Below are 11,132 nucleotides of genomic sequence, written 5' to 3' on the forward strand. Positions count from 1 at the left end.
AATCCTCCTTCACATTCTCCTATTTTCTACACAAACCAGATCTCCCCAGTTCATTCCACAGAGATATTTATGGTTGCTGACTAGCAAATGCATTGAAAATATGCACAGCACGTTGCCAATGGATCTCCGCAAGAGCCTGTCAGTCCTGCTCTGCCCGACCTGCCACCACCCTGCAATGTCCAGAGTTCTGTTTGCACTGAGAGCTCTGGGGCTCCAGGGAGGCGATGCCTATCAACAGGGTCAGATGCACTTTCCAGCTGGCCTCCTCACCTCTGCTTTCCCCAACCTGGCAGACTAGTGGGTTGGAGAGGTTGCAGTCAGTGTGTTTGGACTGCTTCAGCTTCAGTAAAGGCCCATATATGCTTTATATGGGAAATCCATATAAAGCAAGCAATGTATTTTTTTGTGAGGGAAAGCATGATTTGTGGGGGAGAGAGGAGGAAAGAATCTGTTGAGGGATGCGTGGGAAGCAGAATATAGCACGATGGAGGCCAGAACTCCTGGGGATTTGTTAGGGATGAAGACCAGAAAATTGTGGATCTGAGCAAGCCTGAGCTGACAGTGGACAGGCTGCCTAGCAGAGAAAGTGCAACCCAAGGCCAAGTTCCCAGAAAAGTCTTCCCAATAGTAGAGTGTCTCCCATGCCCCTGGGTGGGCAGTGTGCATTCAAGTGAAGACATCCTGGAATAGGAATCAAACAGCAGTAGCTATGGCGACATCACCAGAAGCCAGTTCTCTCCAGTGCAACTCTAGAGCAGCACACAAGGAGGATGCAGGCTTCCACAATCAATGCAGACTCTCCGGGGAGTTCCCTGAGGGCCTACATTCTGTGTTAGGGTGTGACTTGGTGGCTTGTGACAGAAACCCGTTCCAGGAAGCCCAAGAAGAAAAAAGGATTTTAAAAGCCATGGGGTGTGGGGTGGTGGCAAGAGTAACATATAAAATCCAAATGCAGAAATGAGACTAGCCCTCTGAAAAGGCCTGGAACCAGGAGTTGAAGTACTTTCTTGTCTCACAGCCACACGTACCAAGTGACTGATGGTCTCTCAGGGGCTGAAATCCCAGCTCCCAGGTGAGAAACTCCAAGTGCTCAGCTTGTTTCAATAGTTCACTCCTGATTCTATCAACTCTGGCTCGGGTGAGAGGTCATGAGGTGCTAACATAGCTGCTGGGAGCCGCCCTGTGAGTATGGCAAGGAGAGGGCTTCCAGGGCAGGAGACGTGCAATAGATATCTATTCCAGCCATTGTCTCCGTTGCGTTGTCCCCTCTTTCCTCTGATCTTTACATGGCTGCCCCCTTCTTGTTATCTCAGCTCAAACATGACCTCCTTGGAGGAATGTTCCTTGACCACACCAACTAAAATAACAATTGTCCTCTCCCCGTTCCTTCCCATTCGCTCTCTGTTGTGGGCTGAAGTGTGTCTCCCCAAATTCTGTATGTTGAAATCCTAACCCTCGGTGCCTCAGAATGACTGTATTTGGAGATAAGGTCTTTAAGGAGGTAATTAAGTTAAAATTAGGTCATTAAGGTGGGCCTTACTCCAATAAGAGTGGTATCCTTATAAGAGGAAATTTGGACAAAGACATATACAGAGGAAAGAACACGTGAGGACACAGGGAGGAGACAGCTATCTAGAAGTCAGGGACAGAGGCCTTTCAGAAGAAACCAACCCTGTAGACACCTTGATCTCAGACTTACAGCCTCTAAAATTGTGGGAAGATGAATGTGTTATTTGAGCCTCCCCATCCGGGAGAGCTGCCTCTCCTAGGGCTCTTGCCTTTGCATCATGGTCCTAAAATCTCTGTACCTGTATAAATCAGCCAACCTATTGTCTGAGGATTAATACTGGGCTTCTCCCTGATTTCAAACAGCACAGTGATCTGTACATAGAAGTTACTCCTTGATGTTTTTAATGATTTTATTAGACTGCTTTTTTTTTTTTTTTTTTTTTTTAGGGAGAGAGCGAGCCAGGGAGAGGTGCAGAGGAAAGAGAGAGACAGAGAGAGAGAGACAGAGAGAGACAGAGAGAGAGAGAGAGAGAGAGAGAGAGAGAGAGAGAATCCCAAGCAGACTCCACACTCAGCCTGGAGCCAGATGCAGGGCTCCATCCCTCAACCCTGGGATCACCACATGAGCTAAAATCAAGAGTTGGACACTCAACTGACTGAGCCACCCAGATGCCCCTAGATTGCATTTTACACTTATCTTGGAAGAGTTTGTAAAGGCTTCAGGTTGGGTACTAATGAGTCCTTTTTACTGCATGTATAGAAGTTATAAATTCCCTGGGCACACCTTGATCACAGCAAAATCCTTCTGTTAGTTTTAAGAAGCATTAAATTGGCACCGAAGGGGACATGTGAGTAAGGAGGTGAAGCCAAAAGCATGTCTGATCCCACCATTAGATGTAAGCCCGCTAAGTAGTGAGGCATGAGCTTTATCTATCTCTGAAATGACTCAAGATAACCAGAAAGAAAGGCAAGAGGGTGACTCATCCCTTGTCTCTATAACAACTCTTTTGGCTATCCCAGCAGCTAACCCCTTAAGGGAAGTGGTGCGTTGCTGTTGCTGGGCCACAGGCCTCATGACTCAAAGTCTTAAGACTTATGTGTTTACTCATTTTCTTAAAGAGACAAAGGCCATTCCTGTGGGTAACTCTTTTTTAATGTCCATTAGTTAGTCATTTACTATGGATGACCCATTCAAGTAAATTGGCTGCCAGATTCCCTCTTCAGAGAAAGGATTATATTTTCATAACTAATTCCTAGCCACACAGTGATTCATCCCCAACACACAGTAACTTCTCTGTGCAAGCCTAAAGACAAGAGAATCTCATATATAGGGAACCATCTGTGAAGGATGCTGTATTGGAGTGAGTCTTATAATCAAGGAGGAAGAGCTAGCAGGCCCTTGTGGCCAGGGTCAGGTAAGTGAGAGGGAGAGTGCTGGGAGGGACAGTCCAAGTTAAACTCTAAATTTGAATGTTTGCTTCCTCCAATTTCCTTCTTAGCAATACAGTTTTATATACATCACATATCCATTGTTCTTGGACATCATAGGATCCCAAGTAGCTCATATTATAAGTCTACTTGGGTTGCTTGACATAATTTCTAAGTTTATAAGAACCCTGAAACCCATCTTACATTTTTAAAATATTTATTTATTTATTCATTTATTTTATTTTATTTTATTTTATTTTATTTTATTTTATTTTATGAGAGAGAGAGAGAGATAGAGTGCAAGCGGGGGAGGGGCAAGAGTGAGGGAGACACAGAATCCCAAGAAGGCTTCAGGCTCTGAGCTGTCAGCACAGAGCCCAATGCAGGGCTTTAAACCACGAACTGTGTGAACACGACCTGAGCTGAAGTCTGATGCTCAACTGACTGAGCCACCCAGGTGCCCCTAAAGGTTTTTTTTTTAATGTTTATTTATTTATTTTTGAGAGAGAGAGTGAGAGCAGGGGAGGGGCAGAGAGACAGAGAGGGAGACAGACAATCCAAAGCAGGCTCAGAGCTGTCAGAGCAGAGCCAGATGTGGAACTAGAACTCACAAACCATAAGATCATGACCTGAGCCAAAGTCGGATGCTTAACCAACTGAGCCACCCAGGTTCCCCAAACACATTTATTTTAAAAATTTAAAAATTATAGGGGTGCCTGGGTGGTTCAACCAGTTAAGCGTTTGACTCTTGATTTCAGTTCAGGTCATGATCTCACTGTCATGGGATCAAGCCCCGAGTTGGGCTCTGTGCTGAGTGGGGAGCCTGCCTCGGATTCTCTCTCTCTCCTCTGTCTCTGCCCCTCCCCAGCTATGCTCTCTCTCAAAAAATAATATAACATACAATTAAAATAAAATAAAATAAAATATTTAAAAATATCTTATTTTTGGAGTTATTTATAGATGTGTATATATATATATATATATATATATATATATATATATATACACACACTAAATATACCTGTATATCTGTATCTATATATTTTTTTGGTAAACTGTAATTTGGACTTTTCATTAATTTCCACCCTTCGATCCCATTGTATTCATGAGATTATACCACAATACCACATTTCCAATTTTCCATTTTGGTTTGCTGAGTGAAGTCATTACCCAAAACATAGAACATGTGTGACTGCATCACTAGTTTACATCATAACCACCAGCTGGCCAGTTCAAACCAGGCTTCCTTTGTCCCACCGAGGTTATTTATAAGCTCCCCATAGTCTTGTTCTTACATGAGCAGCCTCTCCCCTGCTCAGTTCTTCTGCTAAAGAAAGTAGTGTGCCACCCCCGTCAGTGGCAGTATCTGCCCCATCCCTTGGGAAAGGTCCATTATCTCCTTGAGAGAACTCTCAGTGACACTAGGAGAACCTAGTGAGAACCCTAATGTCTGTCCCAGGAATCTGCTCTGGAAATCCCTGAAGAGCCAGCACAGCCTAGGGTATATGCAGAAGGGGAAGGAATGGCTGCCTCCCAGGGGAGGACTGTTTCTTGTCTTGTCTTGGGCCTGATACAGCTTCTCTCAACGCTTTCTCAAAGACAGTCCATTCTTTCCTCCCTGGGGCTCCAACCCCGCAAGAGAGGCTGGGCAGAGATTGGTTCCAATATCCTCTTCATTCTTTAGCACAAAACCCCTTCCTTCTCTAGCCCAAAACCCAAAAGCTCCAAGATATAGGTCAAGCACATACAGAGGCTTTCTCATACATACTATTAGCCAGACACAATCCAGTATGAGACAGGAAAACCATTCCTTAGAATTAAAACATGAATCCACAGAGCAACTCTCCTCCTTTGTTCTCTCAGAGATCATTTCACCTTGTGGTCAATTCCATTTCTGAATGACCCCTTCCAACTTTAAAATCTACCAACTTGGGGCGCCTGGGTGGCTCAGTCGGTTAAGCATCCGACTTCAGCTCAGGTCACGATCTTGCGGTCCGTGGGTTCGAGCCCCGCGTCGGGCTCTGGGCTGATGGCTCAGAGCCTGGAGCCTGCTTCCGATTCTGTGTCTCCCTCTCTCTCTGCCCCTCCCCCGTTCATGCTGTGTCTCTCTCTGTCTCAAAAATAAATAAACGTTAAAAAAATAATTTAAAAAAAAAATCTACCAACTTTTGGTGACATGTTCTTGGTAGTGTTTTTTTTTTCTTCTTTCCACATCTCTCTCCTTCATGTCCTCCCCCTCCTCTTTCCCTCTGTTCCCTTCCTTCCTTCCACTCTTTAGTTCTTTCTGTTGTGTTCTTTGCCTCAATTTATTGAATGGCAAATATCCTATTTCCAGACACTTATTTCTCAGACCCTGATGTACTTTCCACTTGATCTATGTTGTGATCTTGGTCATATTGAATACTCTGTGCCTCAGGTTTCTCATCTTTAAAATGGAGATAAAAATTACCAGTAAAGAAATTGAATCAGCAATCAAAAAACTCCCAACAAACAAAAGTCCAGGACCAGATGGCTTCACAGGTGAATTCTACCAAACATTTAAAGAATAGTTAATACCTATTCTTCTCAAAGAAGAATATTCCAAAAAATAGAAAAGGAAGAAAAACTTCCAAATTCATACTATGAAGCTAGCATTACCCTGGTACCAAAATCAAATAAAGACATTACAAAAAAAAAAAAAAAAAAAAAAAAAAAAAAAAAGAAAAGAAAAGAAAAGAGAAAGAAAGAAAGAAAGAGAAAAAAGAAAAAAAAAGAACTACAGGCTAATATCCCTGAAGAACAGAGATGCAAAAATCTTCAACAAAATATTAGCAACCCAAATCCAACAATACATTAAAAAAATAATTCACTGAGATCAAGTGAGATTTATTCCTGGGTTATGAGTGAGAGTGGTTCAATATTCACAAATCAATCAAAGTGATACATCACATCAATAAGAGAAAGGACAAGAACCAAATGATCATTTCAATAGCTGCAAAGAAAGCATTTGAAAGTACAACATCCATTCATGATTAGAAACCCTCAACAAAGTAGGTTTAGAGGGAACACACCTCAACATAATAAAGGCTATATATGAAAAGCCCACAGCTAACATCCTCAGTGGGGAAAAACTGAGAACCTTTCCCCTAATGTCAGGAACAAGACAAGGATGTCCACTCTTAACACTTTTATTCAACATAGTACTGGAAGTCATCGCTATAGTAATCAGACAACAAAAAGAAAAGGCATCCAAATCAGTAAGGAAGAAGCGAAACGTTCACTATTGCAGATGACATGACACTATATATAGAAAACCTGAAAGACTCCACCAAAAAACTGCTAGAGCTGACAAATTCAGTAAAGTCACAGGATACAAAATCAATGTACAGAAATCTGTTGCATTTCTATATACCAATAATGAAGCAGCAGGAAAAGAAATTAAGAAAATAATCCCATTTACAATTACACCAAAAATAAGATATCTAGAAATAAACCTAATCAAAGAGGTGAAAGACCTGTACTCTGAAAACTATAAAACACTGATAAAAGAAATTGAAGATGACACAAAGAAATGGAAAGATACTCCATGCTCATGGATTGGAAAAACAAATATTGTTAAAATGTCTATACTACCCAAAGCAATCTACACATGTAATGTAATCCCTATCAGAATACCAACAGGGTTTTTCACAGAGCTAGAACAGAGTCTGAAAATTTGTATAGACCACAAAAAACCCTGAATAGTCAAAGGAACTTGAAAAAGCAAAACAAAGGTGAAGGCATCACAATTCTGGACTTCAAGTTGTATTACAAAACCATAGTAATGAAAACAGTATGGTGCTAGTACAAAAATAGATACATAGATCAATGGAACAGAATAGAAAGCCCAGAAAAGAACCCATAATGTGGTAAATTAACCTTCGACAAAGCAGGAAAGAATATACAATGGGAAAAAAGAATATCTCTTCATCAAATGGTTCTGGGGAAACTGGACAGCAACATGCAAAAGAATGAAACTGGACCACTTTCCTAAGCCATATACCAAAATGAACTCAAAATGTACTAAGACATAAATGTAAGACCTCAAACCATAAAAATTATGGAAGAGAACATCGGCAGTAACTTCTTTGACATCGACCACAGCAACTTCTTTCTGGATATGTCTCTGAGGCAATGGAAACAAAAGCAAAAAGAAACTATTGGAACAACATCAAAATAAAAAGCTTCTGCACAGCCAAGGAAACAATCAACAAAACTAAAAGGCAACCTACACAATGGGAGAAGATATCTGCATATGACATATCTGATAAAGAGCTAGTATATAAAATATATAAAGAATTTATAAAACTCAATGCTCCAAAAAACAAATAATCCAATTAAAAAATGGGCAGAAGGTAAGAATAATTTTCCAAAGAAGACATACAGACAGCTAACAGACACATGAAAAGATGCTCATCATCACTTATCATCAGGGAAATGCAAATCAAAATTATAACGTGATATCACCTCACACCTGTCAGTGTCCAGAGTGTTAACCATTACACCATGGAACGCCACTCACCTCACACCTGTCAGAATGGCTAAAATAAAAAACACAAGAAACAACAGGTGTTGGCGAGGATGTGGAGGAAAAGGAACCCTTTTGTACTGTTGGTGGGAATGCAAACCGGTGCAGCCACTCTGGAAAACAATATGGAGTTTCCTCAAAAAGTTAAAAATACAACTACCCTATGATCCAGCAATCACAGTACTGAGTATTTATTCAAAGAATACAAAAGCACTTCAAAGGGATACATATACCCTGATGTTTACAGCTGCATTACTTATACTAGCCAAGATATGGAAACAGCCTAAGTGTCCATCAACTGATAAATGTATAAAGAAGATGTTTTACATATCACAGTGGAATATTATTCAGCTATAAAAAGGCATTAAAATCTTGCCATGTTGTAACAACATGGATGGAGCTAGACAGTATAATGCTAACTGGTATATAACAAATATCATATGATTTCACTCATGTGGAATTTAAGAAACAAAACAAATGAGCAAAGGGAAAAAGAGAGAGAGATAACCCAAGAAACAGACTTTAACTATAGAGAACAAACTGATGGTTACCAGAGAGGAGGTAGGTGGGGGAATGGGTGAAATAAGGGATGGGAATTAAGGAGTGCACTTGTCCTGATCACCACAGGGAGATTTAAAAAACTTGGGAGGAGTGCCTGCATGGCTCAGTCGGTTGAGCGGTCACCTCAGGTCATGATCTCACGGTTTGTGAGATCAGGCCGCGCATCCAGCTCTGCAACTGACAGCATGGAGCCTGCTTGGGATTTTCTCTCTCTCTCCCTCTCTCTCTGCCCCTCCCCCACTCACTCTTTCTCTCCCAAAATAAAAAATAAACATTTTTAAAACCTTGGGAAAAACTAAATAAAAATAAATAAATAAATAAATAAATAAATAAATAAATAAATGAAATGGGGACAAAAATTCCTGCTCCCATATATATATGTAAAGCACTAAGCATAGTACACAGCACTTTATAAGTGCTCAGTGAATATTAGCTCTTATTACTCCTAACATTATTTTTTGATATACACATATGTTGTGAAATGATTACCACAGTAAAATTAGTTCACATATTCATCACCTCACACATTACCATTTTTTGTGTGTGTGGTGAGAACATTTAAGACTACTCTCTTAGCAACCATCAAATATGTGATCTAGTATTTTTTTTTTTTAATTTTTTTATTTTTGAGACAGAGAGAGACAGAGCATGAACAGGGGAGGGGCAGAGAGAGAGGGAGACACAGAATCTGAAACAGGCTCCAGGCTCTGAGCTGTCAGCACAGAGCCCAACGCGGGGCTCGAACTCACGGACCGCGAGATCATGACCTGAGCCGAAGTCAGATGCTTAACCGACTGAGCCACCCAGGCGCCCCTGTGATCTAGTATTTTTAACAATAGTCATCATGCCATACATTAAATTCCCAGAACTTATTCATCTTGTAACTAAAAGTTTTTACCCTTTGACCAACATCTCCCCATTTTCTCCCACACCCCTAGACCCTGGTAACCATCATTCTACTCAGTTTCTATGAGTTCTTTTAGATTCCATATATAAGTAAGATCATATGGTATTTGTTTATCTCTGCTTGGCTTCCTTCACTTAGCATAATACCCTGAAGGTCCATCCATGTTGTTGAAATGGCAGGATTTCCTTCTTTCTCACAGCTGAATATTTCCGTGTGTGTGTGTGTGTGTGTGTGTGTGTGTGACATTTTTTTAATCCATTCTTCCATCAACAGACACTTCGGTTGTTTCCATGTCTTGACTGTTATGAACAATGCTGCAATAAACATGGGAATGCAGATATCTCTTCAAGATAGTGATTTCATTTCCTACCCAGAAAGTAGGATTGCTGAATCATATGGTCATTCTATTTTTAATTTCTTGAGGAACCTCCATATTGTTTTCCATAATGGCTGTACCAATTTACATTCCAACCAACAATACACAAAGCGTTCCTTTGTTTGCACCCTTGCCCACACTTATCTCTTGTCCTTTTGATGATAGCCATTCTAACAGGTATGAAGTGATGCCCCATTGTGGTATGGACCTGCTTTTCCCTGATAATTAGTGATGCTGGGTGCCCTTTCAGGTACCTGTTGGTCAGATGTTTTCTTTGGAAAACTGTCTGGTTCAGGTCCTTTGCCCATTCTTTAAATAGGGTTATTTGTTTTTTGTTGTTGTTGTTTGTTTTTGTTATTGTTGTTTGCTATAGAGTTCTAGGAGATCCTTATATATTTTGAAGACTAACTCTTATCAGATACATAGTTTACAAATATTTTCTCTCATTTTGTAGGCTGTTTTTTCATTTACTGATTATTTCTTTTGCTGTGCAGCTTGCTAGTTTGATGTAGTCCCACTTGTTTATTTTTGCTTTTGTTGCTGGTACTTTGGAGTCTTACCCAAAAAAATATTGCCATAACCAATGTCAAGGAGCTTTTCCCTTGTTTCCTTCTAGGAATTTTGTTTTGAGGTCTTACAATTAAGTCTTTAATCCATTTTGAGTTGATTTTTGTTGAGTAGATATCAGAACTTTAAAAAATTCATCTTAGGCATCCTTAACCATTTCACTCAGCTATTATTCAGTGAAATGATACCAAATAAATACCTTTTCTCTTGCAAGAATCACTATTTGTTGTAAGAAGTTTTCTTAGAGTGGTAGCTTTATCCTATTCCTGCCTCTGCCAAAGACTTTTGTGTTTAAACTGTTCCTCCTTCAGGGGCGCCTGGGTGTAACAGTCGGTTAAGCCGCTGACTTTGACACAGGTCATGATGTCAAGGTTCATGGACTCAAGCCCCACTTCAGGCTCTGCGCTGACAGCTCAGAGCCTGGAGCCTGCTTGGGATTCTCTGTCTCCCCCTCTCTCTGCCCCTCCCCCACTAATTCTTCTTCTGTCTCTCTCTCTCTCTCAAAAATGAGTAAATATTAAAAAAAATAAAATAAAACGTTCCTCCTTCATCAGGACCCTGCCCAACCTTTGGGGAAACAAAGACTTTCTAGGAAGGTATTCATTATTTCATTCATTCATGAAAAAAATATTTAGGGAGAACTTATTACACACCAAACACTGGGTAAGATGTGGGGAGCAAACAAGCCAAAGTAATTTAGGGCCGTCAGAGCGAGGTGGGTACCCACCTCACAGTTCAGAAAGTGAATGAATCCAGGGCCAAGAACCGGGACCTCCGCCCGCGGCCCTCCCTCCCTCCCACCTATCTCACCCAGCACCTCAGAAAACTTGCCAGCGCCCTCCCAGTGACACGAGTCACCGTGCACTTCCAGGAAAGGCTTTGATAGTGAGAGAGGGTTTAGGGAAAATAAATGCAGAGAGGAGGAGAGCGTCCGCAATTCAGGCAGCAAATAAGCAAACATGGTTAAAATAAGCCAGCAAGCAAAGCGTTAAATAAGCATACTCTGAAAGCTTCGCAGACTCTGTCTTGGTCTGAGGAGTGACCAGGTGAATCTGGAGAGAGGGCGGTGAACGTGGCCACAATTCCAGGTCTCGAGGTGGGGGCGGGCGCAGGAGACCGACTGGAGGCTGCGGGGCTGGGGGTCTCTCCAGGTCAGGAGCCACTGCGGCGCCGGGTGTGCGGTGGGGCAGCGCCCGGCCCCACGGCAGGGAGAGGCCCGGGTGTGTGTGGGTGGAGGT

The 11,132-nt window shown here is 41.5% G+C and overlaps 1 long non-coding RNA gene across 6 annotated transcripts in view; it reads right to left on the reverse strand.

The window, feature by feature from the left end:
* Window positions 1–11,126, reverse strand: part of LOC132668348 (uncharacterized) — a 59,733-nt gene extending 48,607 nt beyond the window's left edge. For all 6 annotated transcript variants that reach the window (XR_013556112.2, XR_013556109.2, XR_013556107.2 and 3 more), the window contains exon 1: window positions 10,897–11,126. This is a non-coding gene — a long non-coding RNA (uncharacterized LOC132668348). The remainder of the gene's footprint in view (window positions 1–10,896) is intronic.
* Window positions 11,127–11,132: the final 6 nt, after the last annotated feature.

This window comes from Panthera onca, chromosome B3 (assembly GCF_046562875.1).
Source record: "Panthera onca isolate mPanOnc1 chromosome B3, mPanOnc1 haplotype 2, whole genome shotgun sequence".
Classification (NCBI taxonomy): Eukaryota; Metazoa; Chordata; class Mammalia; order Carnivora; family Felidae; genus Panthera; species Panthera onca.